At 44.9% G+C, this 19,326-nt stretch overlaps 3 non-coding genes across 3 annotated transcripts; 1 reads left to right on the forward strand and 2 right to left on the reverse strand.

Annotated features, from left to right (window-relative positions):
- Positions 1-5,101: 5,101 nt before the first annotated feature.
- trnas-uga (transfer RNA serine (anticodon UGA)) lies at positions 5,102-5,183 on the reverse strand. Its single transcript has one exon. It is a non-coding gene; the product is annotated as a tRNA-Ser (tRNA).
- A 6,803-nt stretch (positions 5,184-11,986) lies between these two features.
- trnak-cuu (transfer RNA lysine (anticodon CUU)) lies at positions 11,987-12,059 on the reverse strand. Its single transcript has one exon. It is a non-coding gene; the product is annotated as a tRNA-Lys (tRNA).
- A 7,096-nt stretch (positions 12,060-19,155) lies between these two features.
- trnal-cag (transfer RNA leucine (anticodon CAG)) lies at positions 19,156-19,238 on the forward strand. Its single transcript has one exon. It is a non-coding gene; the product is annotated as a tRNA-Leu (tRNA).
- The last annotated feature ends 88 nt before the right edge of the window (positions 19,239-19,326 follow it).

Here is a 19,326-nt window from a genome sequence, read left to right on the forward strand (position 1 = left end):
ACCCTCCGCGTGAAAGCAAATCCTCTCTGGTCTCTTTTGCATCTCTCCCCTCTCACCTTAAACCTATGCCCTTTAGGCTCCTCTACCTTTGGGAACATATGTTGACTATCTGCCTGATCTATGCTCCTCATTATTTTATAGACCTCTATCAGTTCACCTCGAAGCCTCCGACGCTCCAGGGAAAAAATCCAAGCCTGTCCAGTCTCTCCTTATAACCCAGAGGACCAAGTCCTGGTAGCATCCTCGTAAATCTCTTCGGCACTCTTTCTAGTTTACCAATATACTTCCCATAATAGGGTGACTAGAACTGAACATAGTATTTCATGTGTGCTCTTACCAATGTATTGTACAACTTCAATAAGACGTCCCGACTCCGATACTCAATATCCTGACCAATAAAACCGAGCATGCTGAATGGCTTCTTCACCACCCAGTCCACCTGCGACTCTGCTCTGTGAAATTCCTCACAGTTCTCTCCATTGTTATCTACTCTGCAGGTATTGACTGCACCGTCTCTTTGAGACATGCTCACAGGGCTGTGAGAGAGGCTTTCTTTCAGGTTTTAGGCCTCTTTTGGTCATTAAACAAAAACCGGATATCTGCAGAGTTACTCGGAATACGAAACCTCTCTTCCCAGGATGAACTTAGTCAGGGGACAAAATGTTAGTTGAATACAGAATAAAAGGTTTGAGGATTTGGGGTGAGATTCCTGGAGATTTGGGAAGAGAGCGATGTTGTGGAGCATTGTGATAAGAGCAGGATACGAGTTTGGGATATTACCCAGTCTGTGTGGGGGGCTGGGGGAAGGAAATTGTCTTGCCTGCCCACCCAAGCTGAATGTTGGGGTTGAGGTGGTGATCAGATTCCGTGCGGAGGGTGAAATCCTTTCACTGAATTTCACGTTTACAGCTCAGGTCCTCGAGGAATGGCTGCTGTATTCCCAGGAGGTGGTGGTCTCATTCCTAAAGCAAAAAACTTCAATCCAGGACCGGTTTGTCAATAAGAACAAGCTGGAGGATTGGGATGATAGAAACTGTTCAGCACTGATTCACTTTATTCATTGTTGTGTCCTAGAATAAACAAGTGGATTGTAGCTGTCCATTAAAAACGCAAATAGAATTCGGAAGTTTCTGGCCAGTAACTTCACAATGTCCACTATTACATCACTCGGCATCCTCAGCTGCATCACATCTGGTCCACATGACATGTCACCGTTACCTACAGCCAGTCTTTCTCATTCCTCTTTGACGTAAGTTTTATACAAAAGAAAACAATTACGAATGGTCGATGAGGAACATGAGCACTTTTATTGAAGGGAGTTTAAAGAAACCTTTGTGATAAAGAAGTGGGATTAGGGAAATGAAAGTAAAAATAAGTGGAATGAAGGCGCGGGTTGTTCATGGACTGACTGCAGAATTTGATGTTTATTTATTCAATAGAGATTTCAGGCCAATTGTATCTGATGTCATTAAGGAGATTTACATTGAAGGAAGCATGTCGTTGTCTATAAGGTGTGATTACCTCCTTTTATCAAAATTGCTCTGATAGATGGGATTCAAAGAATTGGAGTCATATGGCATTCCTGTGGATTGTTAGATCCTTGCGAGGATTCAAACAAACCCTTCGGAAAACCGCCAAGACCGAGGAGATTGTGCAGTGGAGATTGACTGGAGTGGTATCAGTGGTGAAGAGTGTGCTTCCGGAAGATGTATTTCCAATATTGCAAACCAGGCTGCACATTCAGAACCTTCTTACCAACTTCTCATCGATGCAAAGGATGCACTGGTGAAAATCTTCCATGAATCCTTAAATTCTGGAAAATCGCAGCGTGTTTACTTCAGACAGGCATCATAATGAGCGCAGGCTGGTAGTGCCGGAGAGCCTGTTCCTGTGCTGTACTGTTCTTTATGGAAAACTGCCAACATAACACCCTTATTCGAAAAGGGAGGGAGACAGAAACAGATAACTAAATGCTAGTTAGCATAATATCTGTCATGTGGAAACTGTTAGAGTACATTCTAAAGGATATAATAGCAGAACATGTAGCAATATATAACATAATGAAACAGATTCAGCATGGCTTCAAGAAGGGCACATTATGCATGACAATCTGTTCGAATTATTTGAAGTGGTAATGATCAGGATAAATAAAGGGGAATCCTGCCTCCAGCTGCCTCCCCACCTCCAGCTCCCTCCAACTGTTCCTGTCACAATATCACCCATTGTGTCACTCACCTCTTTTCCCTCCTCTCACTAATCCTCGCTTTTCCTATCCGCCCTCTATCTCTAATCTATTTCCCTTTCTCTGGGTTCTGCCTCGTCTCCAGGCTCCCACTGACCCCTGCCTCGGGGACTCTCAGGCCGGCCAGGGCTGTTTAACCGGCACCATTCACAGGAAAAGTGACTTCAGTTTCCACAATATCATCCGCTCTCTCGGAAACCCCCAAACTGAAATTCAGACTCACCGTGAAGGTGAAGACTGCGAGGGCGGCATGGCGGCACAGTGGTTAGCACTGCTGCCTCACGTCTCCGAGGTCCCAGATTCGATACCGGCTCTGGGTTACTGTCCGTGTGAAGTTTGCACCTCCTCCCGTGTTTGCGTGAGTTTCGCCCCCAGAATCCAAAGATGTGCAAGCTAGGTGAATTGGCCACGCTAAATTGCCCCTTAATTGGGAAAAATGAATTGGGTACTCTAAATTCTTTTCAAGCAAGGTGAAGACTGCGGGTCCAGCTCCTGCTGTTTAAGACAGATCACTATAACTGGGCACAGTGAGCAGAAATAAATTCATGTTGTTTGTGTACATTTCACTCCAATTTGAAACGCCCCTGAATGAAAGTGTCCGTCTCACACGGCTCCCGATCAGCCAGGAGATTGCACCAGTCCACAATAAATGTATTTATGCAATTTATTTCTGATGTTCTGTGTGTCATTACATAGGACTCTTACTCTGATCTGAGACCTTACCTTGTCCTTGTGTCCAGATGCTGCCCTTTTCATCCTGTTTCAGTAATAGCATTTTACTGGTATTAATTATGTAACTTACTTAGTGATTAATTTATTCAGCCACTAGGAGTGTTTTAAGCTCATTCTGTAAACGGAACTTCGCGTGGCTCGTATTTCTGGCCCGTTTAACACACCTATTTACTATTGTTTCAGAACGAGAACTTAGTTATTAATGTTGAAGATTGTTGTTTATTTAAACCACGTTTCCACGCAAAAAAAATTGATGCTGGTTGTTAGATAAGAAACCCATGGGTGATGAGAACAATTGGTGAATTTTATTTGAGGAGTGTCCCATCCTTTTCTGTCCTGACCTGCGATATTTAATTAAATAATTCACCACTGTGATGGCCAGGAACTGAAGCTGGGTCAAATGCTGGGACAGTCACCACTATACCACCACCTGTCCCCGGGCAATGTCAACCCCTCTGTATTAATAGAACGAATACACAAACAATGAAGCGGGGGAATGTATTAAATCAGAGTTTGGATATTCTTGTAACCAATATGGCTGTAATGGGAATCTTTCATTTTCCGATAGATCGGGATGAGCTGGGTCGCTCAGTCAGAAATCAGATATCTGGGGATTTAAATGTGATTACTACAATGATAATATTTAACCATGTTAATGTTATTTTGCTCCAACTGAAACGTATCACGAATACATCGTCAACTTGTTGCACAACTTGCTTTCAGCCAGGAGATGGCAGCAGTGCTCCATAGTTTGGGCCTCCTGTTTGTGCCCACAGATCTCGATAGGAATGGAGCTGCTGCTTCGCGGGGAGCTGCCAAGCAAGGGGCACAGATATTGACCAACTGCACCCGCTCCAAATAGATTCCCCAAATTACTGAACAAAACAAAAACAAGCACAAATCATATTTTAAGAAACTATCACAGTGTCTCTGAAAACAATACACCAACACCTCTGAAAGAATCGATTTGCTGAAACTAATTAAAGATGAACCGTTTCAATATCAGCCGTAATTCCTTAGCAGTTCTCACACAGGCACCGACTGGTTAGAAGTTTGCTTCACTTTTCAAGGTCCGGCTCAATAAAATCAATCACAGGCCCATGATCTGCTTTCCTCCTGTTCTCAGACACATCCACTTTCTACAAGGGCGCACTAACTGGTTTTCAGAGTAAGAGTCAGACTGCAGTCACCTCATTCTCTCTCGATGCCTTTATCTCAGAACCACCTCACAACCAGGAATGGAACTTCTCACAAGGACAAGAATGGAATAGTTTGTCGATTCTTCCAATGATTCAGGACCGTCCATCACCAGGACGTATTCGTCCAAAAGAGTTGGGGTGAGATGGGGCTGAGTTTCACTGTGTATCCAATCAGTCCCCGGAGAAGCACACAAAAAGGAGTGAGGAGAGAAAAAGAAACAAAGAAACAGATAGAGAGACAAAGGAAAGAGAACAAGAAAATATTTTTCAAATATGTTCCATTTCTGGCACGGTCTTTTTACACAGAAATCCGTTCACCTGAATGAAAGCAAACCACGTTTCCATTCGCTGCCGTTCCTGCTTCTCCTTCCAAACGTTGCAGGAAACGTTATTATTTATTGATTCATAGAATCATAGAATTTACAGTGCAGAAGGAGGCCATTCGGCCCATCGAGTCTGCACGGGCTCTTGGAGAGAGCACCCTACCCAAAGTCAACACCGCCACCCTATCCCCATAACCCAGTAACCCCACCCAACACTAAGGGCAAATTTGGACACTAAGGGCAATTTATCATGGCCAATCCACCTAACCTGCACATCTTTGGACTGTGGGAGGAAACCGGAGCACCCGGAGGAAACCCACGCACACACGGGGAGGATGTGCAGACTCCGCACAGACAGTGACCCAAGCTGGAATCGAACCTGGGACCCTGGAGCTGTGAAACAATTGTGCTATCCACAAGGCTACCGTCCTGCCCCTTAACACCCCTTTGTTGATTTCAGTGCGAGTTTCTTTATATTTCGCTCAGTTTCCTCCAAAAAATGTTAAATATCTGACTGAACTCGATATAGGTTCAAACCGTTCATTTACAAACATTCCGATTCAGCAGCTTGTGCGGGGAGTCGAACAAACGTTTCGAAACTCAATCGCTGTGAGCAGGATTCGAACCTGCGCGGGGAAACCCCACTAGATTTCAAGTCCAACGCCTTAAGCACTCGGCCATCGCAGCGGTGTCCACTATGTCATTCATTAGTAACTTGGTCGATAGAATATATTCTAAAACCAGCCTGGAATCACTCCAGGAAGTTATTGCATTCAAGCTTGTGTGTGTGTGTGTGTTTCCAGAGAGCTGCAAGTTTGAAAAGAGCTTGGGAGTGTCTGTGTTTGACGGGAACTGGATCTCTGACATAAAATACCATCTCTGGATCATTTGGGTGATTTAAATTCATAATTGTAAACCCTTTAACCTGATGTGATTCTGTTCAAAGGCATTACGTCGCTTGGAAGTTTGAAGGAACATTTTAAGTATTTAGTTACTGTTGCAATATTTTCTGAGTTATCTTTTAAGTAAGGGGTGTTAAGAGATCGAATGTTTATTTAAGATGTTAAGTTGAGTTCATGGAATAAACGGTGTTTTGTGTTTAAAAACCCACGTGTCCATAATTGTAATCCCACACCTAGGGAAAAAGCCATGTGCTAGGAAAAGCAACAAATCCATTAAAGGGAGAGATTGGTTGAACTTCATGATACATCTTGGTGTTCTGAAAACGCCTCGCCCATAACAATTGGGGGCCCGTCCGCGATAATAGTCTATCTATTGGATTGGCTTTTGTGAACTTAAAGACAGTGAAGGATTGTTGCTTTTCCGCTGTGGTATTTTAGTTTAAGTGGGGAGAGTGTTGTGAACCATGGCTCTTTCAGAGGCGCAGAAGTTTTTGGATGTGGAGAATGTCACACGTACTACTTTACGGACAGAAACGAAAAGCAGACTGTTAGATTTGGCAAGAACATTGCAGTTAACATTACCTGACAAAATGCGAAAAGATGAGGTAGTTATGACGGTGGTTAAGCATTTAAAGTTGCCTGAGATAGAGTTTGACTCATTGGAAATGGCAAATATTCAGTTGCTAATGAAACAAATGGAACATGAGAACGAATTAAAGCGGCTTGAATACGAGAGTGAGAGAGAGGAAAAAGGAAGAGAAAGAGAGTGAAAGGAAAAAGAAAGGGAGCGAGAAGAAAGAAGAAAAGCAAGAATAGCCCTAGCAGAACAAAAAGAAAAGGAAAGGGAAATACAGATCAGGGAAAAAGATAAAGATAGGGAGTTTGAACTTCAGAAAATGGCCATGAAACTTGACAATCTGTAAAAATTGGCAGATGTGAAGGGAAACGTACAGTTGGATGATAGCGATGAGGATAGTGAGAAAGAGCGTCATAGTCGAAGGCTTGGTGGGAATCTATTTAAATATGTCCAAGCATTACCAACCGTTGACGAGAAGGAAGTGGAAGCCTTTTTCATTTCATTTGCGAAGGTAGCGAAACAAATGAAATGGCCACAGGACATGTGGGTGTTACTGATTCAAACAAAGCTGGTAGGTAGAGCGAGTGAAGTGTTTACATCACTCCCGGAGGAGGTATCTGGAACGTATGAGGAGATGAAGAAACCCATCTTGAGTGCATATGAGCTAGTGCCGGAAGCTTCCAGACAAATGTTTAGAAATTTAAGGACAGAATTTGGTCAAACATACATGGAGTTTGAAAGGCTGAAACAGAGTAATTTTGATAGGTGTATAAGGGCTTTGAAAATAGATCAAACGTATGAAGCTCTCAGAGAAATAATACGTTTGAAGGAGTTTAAAAATCCAATTCCTGATGTAGTGAGAACTCATGTGGAAGAACAGGGGGTGAAAACTGCGAGATTAGCAGCGGAAACGGCAGATGATTATGAATTTGTTCATAAATCAAAGATTGGTTTCCGACATCAGTTTCAGCCGGTGAGGGATAGAAACTGGGGACATGAGAAATACTCAAGTGGTAAAGGTAAAGGTGATCTGATGGCAGACACTAAAGAGAGAGTACCTCAGATTAAAAAGACATCCAGGAAGTTGGAAAAGAACTGAAAAGTTTCAAATGTTTTCACTGTGATAAACTAGGCCATGTAAAGTCACAGTGTTGATGGTTGAAGAAAAGCACTGAGAAGGTTGATGTGGTAAAACAGGATAAGACGGTGGGGTTTGTTAGAGTGGTAAAGGAAAGCCCAAGGGAAGTGAAGGAGGTGCAAACAATTGTACAGCCTGTTAAGGAAGTAATTGTTAAGAAGGTGCCAGATGTATTTAAAGAATTTAGTTGTCTGGGTAAAGTTTACTCCTGTGTATCAGGAGGAGCAGGTAAATAAGTCACAATTTTAAGAGATACAGTAGCTAGTCAATCTTTAATTGTAAGAGATAAGGAATTATGTAGTTTGGGAAGAATGTTGCCAGAAAAGGTGGTGATATGTGGAATTCAGTGTGAGAGGAGTAGCGTTCCATTATATAAGGTAAGGTTGGAAAGTCCAATGAAGGGAAGTGCTAGTCGGAGTAATAGATAAACTATCTTGTCCAGGAATACAGTTTATCTTGGGTAATGTATAGCTGCATCGCAGATGGGAGTGATGCCTACCGTGGTTGATAAACCAGTGGAAAATCAGACAACTGAAGTGTTGAAGGACGAAGATCCTGGGATTTTTCCGGATTGTGTAGTAACAAGGTCGCAAAGTCACAGGCTAAGACAAGATGAGAAATCAAAGAGTGAAGATGAAGTTGAAGTGCAATTATCCGAAACGATTTTTGATCAGATGGTTGAAAAAGAACAAGAACAGGTGGAGGATGGGGCGGATATTTTTAGTTCAGGAAAATTGGCGGAGTTACAACGGAAAGATGTCGAAATGAAACGGATATATCAGAAAGCATAAACGGAAGAGGAATCTGAGAGTATACCAGAGTGTTATTCCCGTAAAAATGATGTCCTAATGAGAAAATGGAGACGTGTACATATGCAGGCGGAAGAAAAGTGGGCAGAAGTTCATCAAGTAGTATTGCCGGTAGGGTATACAAAAGAGGTGTTGCGAGTTGCACATGAGGTACCAGTGGGAGGTCATTTGGGAAAAGGGAAAACTCAAGCTAAAATCCAGGAACATTTTTATTGGCCTGGACTACATAAAGATGTAGTTAAATTTTGTCAATCATGTCGCACATGTCAAGTGATATGGAAAACTCTAGCAGTGATGTAACCAGCGCCCTTAATACCCATTCCAGCATTTGCTACAGGAATAGTGCCAGAGGACTGGAGGACAGCAAATGTGGTCCCTTTGTTCAAAAAGGGGAGCAGAGACAACCCCGGCAACTATAGACCGGTGAGCCTCACGTCTGTAGTGGGTAAAGTCTTGGAGGGGATTATAAGAGACAAGATTTATAATCATCTAGATAGGAATAATATGATCAGGGATAGTCAGCATGGCTTTGTGAAGGGTAGGTCATGCCTCACAAACCTTATTGAGTTCTTTGAGAAGGTGACTGAACAGGTAGACGAGGGTAGAGCAGTTGATGTTGGTGTATATGGATTTCAGCAAAGCGTTTGATAAGGTTCCCCACGGTAGGCTATTGCAGAAAATACGGAGGCTGGGGATTGAGGGTGATTTAGAGATGTGGATCAGAAATTGGCTAGCTGAAAGAAGACAGAGGGTGGTGGTTGATGGGAAATGTTCAGAATGGAGTTCAGTTACAAGTGGAGTACCACAAGGATCTGTTCTTGGGCCGTTGCTGTTTGTCATTTTTATCAATGACCTAGAGGAAGGCGCAGAAGGGTGGGTGAGTAAATTTGCAGACGATACTAAAGTCGGTGGTGTTGTCGATAGTGTGGAAGGATGTAGCAGGTTACAGAGGGATATAGATAAGCTGCAGAGCTGGGCTGAAAGGTGGCAAATGGAGTTTAATGTAGAGAAGTGTGAGGTGATTCACTTTGGCAGGAATAACAGGAATGCGGAATATTTGGCTAATGGTAAAGTTCTTGAAAGTGTGGATGAGCAGAGGGATCTAGGTGTCCATGTACATAGATCCCTGAAAGTTGCCACCCAGGTTGATAGGGTTGTGAAGAAGGCCTATGGAGTGTTGGCCTTTATTGGTAGAGGGATTGAGTTCCGGAGTCGGGAGGTCATGTTGCAGCTGTACAGAACTCTGGTTCGGCCGCATTTGGAGTATTGCGTACAGTTCTGGTCACCGCATTATAGGAAGGACGTGGAGGCTTTGGAGCGGGCGCAGAGGAGATTTACCAGGATGTTGCCTGGTATGGAGGGAAAATATTATGAGGAAAGGCTGATGGACTTGATGTTGTTTTCGTTGGAGAGAAGAGGAGACTTAATAGAGGCATACAAAATGATCAGGGGGTTAGATAGGGTGGACAGTGAGAGCCTTCTCCCGCGGATGGAAATGGCTTGCACGAGGGGACATAGCTTTAAACTGAGGGGTAATAGATATCGGACAGAGTTCAGAGGTAGGTTCTTTACGCAAAGAGTAGTGAGGCCGTGGAATGCCCTACCTGCAACAGTAGTGAATTCGCCAACATTGAGGGCATTTAAATGTTTATTGAATAAACATATGGATGATAATGGCATAGTGTAGGTTAGATGGCTTTCGTTTCGGTGCAACATCGTGGGCCGAAGGGCCTGTACCGTTCTATGTTCTATGTTCTAACTCGATGCAATCCTGCCTCACAACTTGGACTGGATTGTCACATCGGTGATTGCAGAAACTTTGGAAAAATGAGTCCCACTGGGAGAAAGCAGGATGGAAAATCGACAATGATGGGTTTCGAACCCACGCATGCAGAGCACAATGGATTAGCAGTCCGTCCCCTTAACCACTCGGCCACCTCACCCCGAAAGCGCATTGATCAAATCAAAGGCTTATCAGGTACAAATAACCATTGTATTCAGCCAGCTGCGCGGATTCAAAAGCGTGCGTCTGCTTTTACTTGAGGAGAAATTCAGAATCCCACACCATGATCAAACGACCTTTAAATACCCTGTCCGTTTCTTCACGTGTTCTGCACTGATATATTCGCTGCAATAACTTCCCGGGAGATCAAACCTCCTCCCGATTTCAGTCAGTGACACCATCCGGGCTCGCCCGGATTTTTGAACCCGGGACATCTGGCATTTTATCGCAGCTGAGAATCAATGTCAATGTCAGGAGTGGGATTGAACCCTGGTCTCCAGAGGAGACTGACACCTGATGTATCCAAACGGTTCGGAGATGATTGGGCCGTGTTGGGGTGATCTTTCCGTGCGTCGGTGCAGACTGGATGGGCTGAATGGTCTACTTCTGCACTGGAGGCATTCTATGATTACTTAACCAGGGTGCAAACGGCAGCATCAGGCCACAAGGAATAGGTAAGGTCTCAGGCCAGAGCAAGAGTCCTATGTAATGACACACAGAACATCAGAAATAAATACATTTATTGTGGACTGGTGCCATCTCCTGGCTGACAGGGGGCAGTGCGACACGGACACTTTCTTTCAGGAGCATTTCAAATTGGAGTGAAATAACATAAACATAGTAAGACATCGTTTACGAAACAATTTATCAAACTAATGCAAAGCATCAAAAGGACTCAACCTTCGGCGGTATGTGATGGGGGGATACTGGTGAGCATCGCTGCCTTCCAAGCAGTTGATCCGGGTGCGATTCCCGGCCATCGCAATAATAATTTGATGAGGCGTTTGCGTGATTTCGTGTGTTTCGAGCTGAGGAAGAGAGCTGGAGAAAATGAGGTAGCTGGAGGCAGGAATCTTCGCTTGTTCTAAATAGTCTGGTTTGATTGTTCACGTCCGTCCGAGTGGCGAAAGTGTGATCTCGGTTTCTATAGTAGTTTATTATTGGATATTATTATATATGCTTATTGCCCCTCTGTGGGGTATTCCTGGAAGTTATTATATAAACTTTACCCCTTCTCGCTGTTAAAGGATTTGAAAACACTAAAAAAACTCCCGGTTTGATCTTTACCAAATGACATGACTGTGTTAATAAAACATAACTCATTCCAGTCAGTGGAGATGTGATATTGGCACCAATAATACTCACACACCACAGCAGATGTTGTCTGTTTTCCTCAGAGAGAGTCAATTGAAGAGCTTCCCTATTTTGTTACTTTGAGCTTCACAGTGATGTAATGCTGTCTGCTTTATTCCTGGGGAAAATGTCCCGTTCACACTGGATGCAACACTTTGATACTAATCTACTGAAAAGAAAAGGCGGATGTGCCGCAGGATGATAGAGTCATGTTTAATTTTGGGGTGACTGAGAATATAAATAGCAGAGGATGGTTTCGATCCATCGACCTCTGGGTTATGGGCCCAACATGCTGCGCTGCGCCACTCTGCTTTTTAGACCCACTGTGTTCGCAATTGCTGTTCTGCGGCAGCCACATAACTATTTTACTCTTAAACGAGAACCACGTGTTGTGAAGCTCACCTTGGCTGGACAATAACACGGAACATCAGCACGGCTGTAACAGACAGAGAAAGACACACAGTAAAGCAGGAAGAGACTATCAGGACACACACACAATGACACACAGAAAAGGTGCCGAGCAAACCAGCAAGGTACTGAAATGGAAAAACTGGTTATTTAGGAAAAAGGGATTTTCTGTTCCACAAAGATAGGCAATTAAATGTTTTTCCTGCTGTGTAACTGAGCTCTCTGCTGTGTAACTGTTCTCTCTCTTGGAACCGTGACTGTGCCGGTGACAGATCTTCACTGTGATTGTGTCAGATCATTCCCTGTTGTGTAAATGTGTTCCCAGTTGTGGAAATATGATCCGTCTGAAGCAGAACCTTTCTGCGCCATTACTGAGACGAAATTTCAATTCCAGATTAAGTAAATCTTGTCACGAAAGATCAGTTCAGGCCTCTGGAGTCCCAGTTCAGGAACATATCCTTGTGTTCCTGTTATCAAATCAGTCCGATCAGCTCAACACTCTCAGATTACAATATGGAAGCGCCCAACGTGGGTCTGGAACCCACGACCCTGGGATTAAGAGTCCCATGCTCCACCGACTGAACTAGCCGGGCTGATGTCCAAATTACCATTAACCCTCTTCCTGAGGAGATTAGAATTTGCTAAGCAACGAACTTTGTGTCAAACCGTTTGCTAAAAATCGATTAATTCTTCAGTCACAGTCGTTGGGAGCATGGCTCGAACCTACTGGGGAAAGTCCAACACCTTAACCACTCGATCATCGCAGCTGTGTTCAATAGGTCATTCATTAAACATTATAAAACATACAAAACATTATAAAACCGGCCTGGAATCACTCCAGGAAGTTCTTGCATTCCTGCGATGAACGGTGCCCCGGTGTTTATGTGAGGAGCGGTTGAATCTACCTTAAAATGACCATTGGATTTGGAGAGAAGCCTTGAGAGACTCGAAAATCCCAGCTCCCGAAACGCACAATTTCACGAATTCAATTGTTTGCGTAAGAAAAACAGTTGCATTGGAAATATCCTCGAAGTTCATTTTTGCTTTACATGGAACAGCACAGAACTTCCCAGTCTAGATCCAAATTAAAGCATGAGTGGGGTGCAGGATTGGAGGGTCATGCAGAGTCGATGGGCCGAATGGCCTCCTTCTGCATTGTACTGGTTTCTAGGGAAACAGAGAGAATCACAGTATTTATTCACATGCGATAAACATCAGCCCGTATGTCCCATGTGGTGGTCGCGTGGCTTAATGGCTAAGGCATCTGATTTCTGTGAACCTAATGAAGCTATCAGAAGATTGGAGGCTCGAGTCCCACCGCGATCGTTTGATATAGAAATCCGGTGGAACTTGCTGTCAGCAGAGTTTTCCTTCCTCCGTTCAAAGTTTCACCTTTCCATCCAAACGTTGCAGGGCTCTTTTTGGAATATAATTTTTTGGAACATTGTTCATTCAATTCGCTTTCATCTTAATATTTTATTTATCCCCTGATGAATCTGTTTGACTTGGATAAAATATAGAATAAAATATTATGTATCAATCGGTTCAATACAATTCTGTGGAGGAAATTCTAATATCATCAGGAAGACAGACAGAGTCAAAGAGTATTGGATGTTGGCAGCATGGAAACAGCCCTTCGTCCCAGCTTGTCAATGCCGCCCAAGTTTCTATCACTAAGCTAGTCCCACTTGCCCGCATTTGGCCCATATCCATCTACACCCACCCTGCCCATGTAACTGTCTAACTGATTTTTAAAAGACAAAATGATAACTGCCTCTGCCCCTGTCTCTGGCAGCCCGTTCCAGATGCTCCTCATTACCTTATTTATGCTCTTCATTATTTCATAGACCTCTATGACATCACCCATAAGCCTCCTACGCTCCAGGAAAAAAAAGTCCCTGCCTATCCAGCCTCTACTTTTCACTCACACCATCAAGTCCTGGTAGCATCGTTGTAAATCACTTCTGCACCCTTTCTAGTTCAACAATATCCTTCCGGAAATAGGGTGACCAGAATTGAACACAGTATTTCCCTTGTGGTCTTACCAGCATGTATTGTACAACTTGAACAAGACATCACAACTCTTGTATTCAATATTTTGACCTTAAAACCTAGCATGCTGAATGCCTTCTTCCCCACCCTTTCCACTTGCGACACCACCTTCAAGGATGTGTGAACCTGTTCTCCTCGATCTGTTGGTTCTGTATTTCTCCCCAACTCCCTACTAGTAACTGAGTAGGTCAATCACTGATTTGACCTACCAAAATGCATCACCTCACATTTATCCAAATTAAACTCCATCTGCCATTCATCGGCCCACTGGCCCAAGATGTTTAATAATGAGCCGAATCAACTGTTGTTCAGAGGGATGAAAGATTATGTCACTGGATTGGGAATCCAGAGGCCTGACCTAATCTTTGGGACAGGGAATAATTCCTAGCATTCAAAATCACTGATTTAATAGCTTTTCAGGGGGGTTGACAGGGGGGATGCTGAGAGTTTGATTCTCCATGTGGGAGAGTCTGGGACCTGAGGGATTAATCTCAGGGGAAGGGACCGCCCAGTTAAGCCAGGAATGATGAGTAATTTCTTCTCTAAGGAGATAGTGTATCTGTGGAAATATCGTTTCTAAGCGAATACGATTGTCGAGGATGGGTCAGTTAATATGTTCAAGATTTAATCAGTAAAGAAAACAAGGATTATGGGGATGTGGCGGGAAAGTGGGTTTGAGGATTATATCAGATCAGTCATAATCTCTTTGAATGGTGGAGCAGACACGATTGGCCGAATGGCATACTTCTGCTCCTCCGTCTTACAGTGTAATGAGGTCATCTGATGAAGTTGATTTCACGGCTGGGCGGCCGGTTCTGGAAAGACAAAATCTGCCAGCAGTGCCCCAGATGAAGCTGGCGTCTGTTTTGGAGTTTCTGAAGCCGCAAGTTTTCATGGTGCCAACTCCTGCCCAAAGCTGGTGTCGTGATTCAAATCGATTATCAGACAGAGGATTCGGAATATCGGTATAGAGATTGGTGCAAGAAGATTCACTCCTCAGGCCTGTTGAACTCCGAATCTAAACTCCATCCTAGTTCCTGAGACACTGAATGAACCATCAGGTCACCCTCAATAAGTGGCCCAACGCGGAGACGCAGGAAATGGATCATCGACGAGAATGGATTCAGACCCGCAGATGGAAAGCACAATGGATTAGCAGCGCATCGCCATCACCCCTCGGCCAACTCGCCATATGACCTGACTTCACCAAACCACCTCATGGATATTTAATGTGCACAATAAAACGGAAGAAGGTCGTCTGTGTGCATTGGTCCAGATGTGCAGCCAGATGTGAAGTGTTGGGAATGTTGTTTCTGTCAGCAAATTACATTTCCATCATATCAGCTGAAGGATTGTTCTGAATGGACTGATGGGAAACACTTCAACACCATGTTTCACATGTTTCTACACATTGTAAATAAAACACCGCGGAAAGACTGAAAGATACAAACATTTGATCGCATCATGATGAAGATCAGTCAGACGCCTTAAACATCCCGTCAATGTCGGAGTTCTGACGATTCTAATTTGTTATCCAGAGAATCCCTGCAGGACATTCGGCCTCTTGAGTCTGCACCGAACTTCCGAAAGATACCGGAGGCACCCGGAGGAAACCTACGCAGACACTGCACAGACAGCTCCCTGGAGCTGTGAAACAACTGTGATAGCCACTGTGCTACCGTGCTGCCTACAGTGTGAGTAGGTTTCGAATCTGTGCGGAGGAACCCCATTTGACTGCAAGTACCAAGCCACAGCCACTCCGCTAACTGAACTACGTTTAACAAGACATTCATTGACAATTTATGCGATATAAACCCAACCTGGAATCACTCCAGGAAGTTATTGCTTGCATGCGATGACGGGTCTCCCAGTCTGTCTGTGAGAAGGGATAGAATATCCGTGGAAAAATACCATTGGATTTGGAGTCTGTCATAATATCCACTCATGTATATAATGAGATGCAGACAGTCAGTGATGGACACACAGGATGACCAGTAAGCACAACACAGTGCAGCCAATCACCAAACAGGACACTACCACTATAAAGCCAGAGGGCACTAGGTTTCCCGCTCTCTCTGGACCCAGCCACTGAGACAGTCAGAGTCCACGAGCTAGCAAGTGCAAACACCATGCGGTAGCTAGTAAGTCTGATCAGGCTACTACAAGGTCTCCAGTCAGTTCAGTATAGTGTCGACCCACAGCTGCATATGTGTATCAGTTCTATCGTTGAATAAAACAGTGTTGGATTTTCTCCAGTGTTCGACGTCTGTTTTTAGCTTCCCTGCATCGAGTGCAGTCCACATTGAGCCTACCTGCCTAACACATCATGGTACCAGAGTGATACTGATCTTGACGGACCTATCTCGAGTGAATCAGCATTGACCAGGAAGCAGCCATCCGGTGAAATGGAAAACACCAGCCTCCTCCGCAGCTCCGCATCTCCGGCAACCTTGGCGCCAATTGGAAAATCTTCAAGCAAAAGTTCCTCCTGCAGATCGAGGCCTCTGACCTCGAAGCAGCATCGGATGCCAGGAAGATCACATTATTTCTCTCCACCGTGGGGGACCACGCCATCCACATCTACAACTCCCTTACATTCGCTGCCGGCGAAGACAAAACAAAATTGAAACAGTCCTGCTGATGTTTGACAGCCACTGCGACACTGAGGTGAATGAGAGCTTTGAATGGTACTTTTTCCATTAGAGGCTTCAGGGTAAGAATGAAACTTTTCAGTCCTGCGTGACCCATCTCCGAATCATAGCGCAGTCATGTAACTATGACTCGACGGCAGATTCCATGATCCGTGATCAGATCGTTTGCGGTGTCCACTCCGACTCCCTTCGGCAGCAGCTCCTGAAAGTCAAACAGTTGACCCTCTCAGTTGCTATCGAGACATGCGTTATCCATGAGCATGCTAAGAATCGTTACTCCCACATCAGGGCGGCAGAAACTGCAAAACTGGCCTCCCATGAGGTGGAACGGGTGCAGGCCATTGTTCAAATGCACGGCCTGAGCATCGAGGAGAGTGGTCGCTTTGTGCGCTTTTCCCGGGTCCCTGCGCATGTGCGCCATGACCGAGTGGACGACGAGGCCGAAAACATGATTGCACAGGTGCGTACATCGACCGATCGCACTGCGCATGCACGATGGCGCACGAAATGCCCTGCCGTCGGCGTCATGACATCTCCGAATTGTGGCTCCACCCACTTAAAGCGGAAATGTCCGGCAAAAGGACGCCGGTGTCTACAGTGTGGCAAGCGTGGCCACTATGCAGCCCTTTGCAGATCTGCTCCACCGCTCAGCAGCCAGCGATCCCAGCTGCGGCGCAGAAGTGTCCGCTCAATACAACAAGGCATGCCAGATTCCGATCCCAACAGCCCAACAGACCCTGATGCTGAGTGCGTTAGGTCCCCATACCGGGTGGGCATCATAACGACACATGCGCTGCCTTCCACCACAACGCGGAACGCCTCTCGATCCTCAGTGTGGATCGACGAGTGGTGTGCTGTCCACACAATACAATGAAATGAAAACGAAATGAAATGAAATGAGACAAGGCTTGCATCCGATTCAAACTTCACACCGGCGCATCAGCGAACCTCATCTCAAAATCCGGCCTCGACACCATGCGCGCCAGACCAAGCATTCTTCCACCGGCCTGCCAGTTCCTTGACTACAATGGCAATGCCATAGCTGCCAGTGGTTCCTGTCAACTAGGGGTATCCAACAAGGCGACACGGCAACACTGTGGTTTGAAATCGTCGGGCCTGATAGAGCGTCCCTGCTCGGTGCTCGAGCTCCTAAACCTGGTTCAGCGAGTCCACGCCACGTCATCATCACCGGCGACGGCCTCGCCAGCAAGTTCCAAGCCTATTTATATTCTCACTCACACCAAACGGAAACAAGTCGCTATTTGTCAGCAGCACACCTGCCTTCTTCTTTATAAAAGGAAGATCCAATACCTCCTTTTCAATGGAAAAGCGTTGGTCTCAGGACATGAGATTCCAGCTTAAATATGCACAGCAAGACTCCACCGGCAGAAGCCCAGTTCATGACTCGATAATCTGCTTCAGTGACTCTGGTTGAGGAATTAATAGTGATCCCAAGAGAAGGGTAAAATTCGTCTTCTCTTGTAAATAGTCTGGCAGGTTGGATTGTTCACATCCCTCCAAGAGGGGCAGTTGGGAACTCGGTTTCTATTGTGATTCATTGCTCGATAAAGCTTTATTTCCCTATTGGCCCCCTGTGAGTTATTACTGGATATCGTTCTATATCTATATTGCCCCTCTGTGGGGTACTACTGGATAACGTTTCCTGTGCAGCTTTGACTAAGGGTCATCTGGACTCGAAACCTTAGCTCATTTCTCTCACTCCAGATGCTGTCAGATCTGTTGAGACTTTAAAGCATTTTCTCTGTGATTCCCTCTGTGTGAGCTTTACAATGTTGTAATGTGTCATGCTGTCTCTTTCATTCTTGGGACTAATGTCGATATGAGACTGCAAGAAATTTTCTGATAGGTATTTGCTGCAAAGCTAACAGGAACGTGTGTTATGTTTACTTTTGGCGTGAGGGAGAATGTAAATAGCAGAGAATACCCTCGATTCCTCGATCTCGGTCTAATGGCCCAGCACTTCCGCTGCGCACTCTCCTCCTTAAACCAGGAGCTACAACATTACTGCCCTGCGGTAACCACACAATTATTCACTTCCTCATTTTTTTCTTTCAACAAGAACAGACGTTTGAGCACACTGATTCTGGTCAGCACAGTTCAGATAATTTACTTTCGTGCGGAATGGTTGTTCTGTGGAAGGTGATGTGATTTCTTCTGTGATGTTGTTCTGATGGGAAAGTGGGGAGTGACTGGAATCACCTTTATAAAATGAAGTTCGGGGCAGCAGTTTCATCTCTCTGGGAACATTGATCACGCTGTTACAGACTTCCTCAAACTTTGCCTCAAGTCCGACCACAAAAAAAAAAGAGCACCGAGCAGAGTGGCGCAGCGGGAGCGTGCTGGGCCCATAACCCAGAAGTCGATGGATCGAAACCATCCTCTGCTATTCGTACTCTCAATCACACCAAACGGAAAAAAGTTGCTATTTGTCAGCAGCACATCTGCCTTTGTCTTTATTGGTACCAAAGTTTTGCTTTCCGTCTTATCCACTCTTTGACACCTGTTCTTCAGCGAGCCACAGTACAGTCGAGGTGATTAAGTTGACTTCTCCCAGAACACTCTTCTGCCGCCTCTACTGGAAGAACGTTCACCTGATTGGACACTGGAGGGGTTCTTCGGCTACTTGTCTGTGAGGGCAGCACCGGAAGCAGCTGTGGAGAGAGATTGCAGTCGCCAGAAAGCAACTCTCCAATGAGATACTTCACGCCCTCAGATCTTAGAGTTTCAAAACCTTCGTCTGAGGAACAGGTAGAGCGGTATATCGGACCTTGCTGATTAGAGGAAACTGATCAATGCAGCAATGAGAAGCTCCTGAACCACCAGCGGTTTGGACAAGGATGGCACTCAGATACAGGACTCTGGCTGGGGTTCAAAAGTAGGGAAAGCATGTCTTGTTTGAAATGTAATAAAGATGAAGACAGACTTTAAGTCGATTTGTGCACGGATCTTAGTTTTGCGTCAACGCATCAGGATGGCCGAGCGGTCTAAGGCGCTGCGTTCAGGTCGCAGTGTCTTCTGGAGGCGTGGGTTCGAATCCCACTCCTGATGTTGTCTTTTACTCCACGAGGTTAGATTTCTCCAGCAAGATTTTCAACCTCAGGAAGATCCAAGACCTCCCTTTCAATGGAAAAGCGTT

The sequence above is a fragment of the Scyliorhinus torazame genome, chromosome 24, assembly GCF_047496885.1.
Source record: "Scyliorhinus torazame isolate Kashiwa2021f chromosome 24, sScyTor2.1, whole genome shotgun sequence".
Taxonomy (NCBI): domain Eukaryota; kingdom Metazoa; phylum Chordata; class Chondrichthyes; order Carcharhiniformes; family Scyliorhinidae; genus Scyliorhinus; species Scyliorhinus torazame.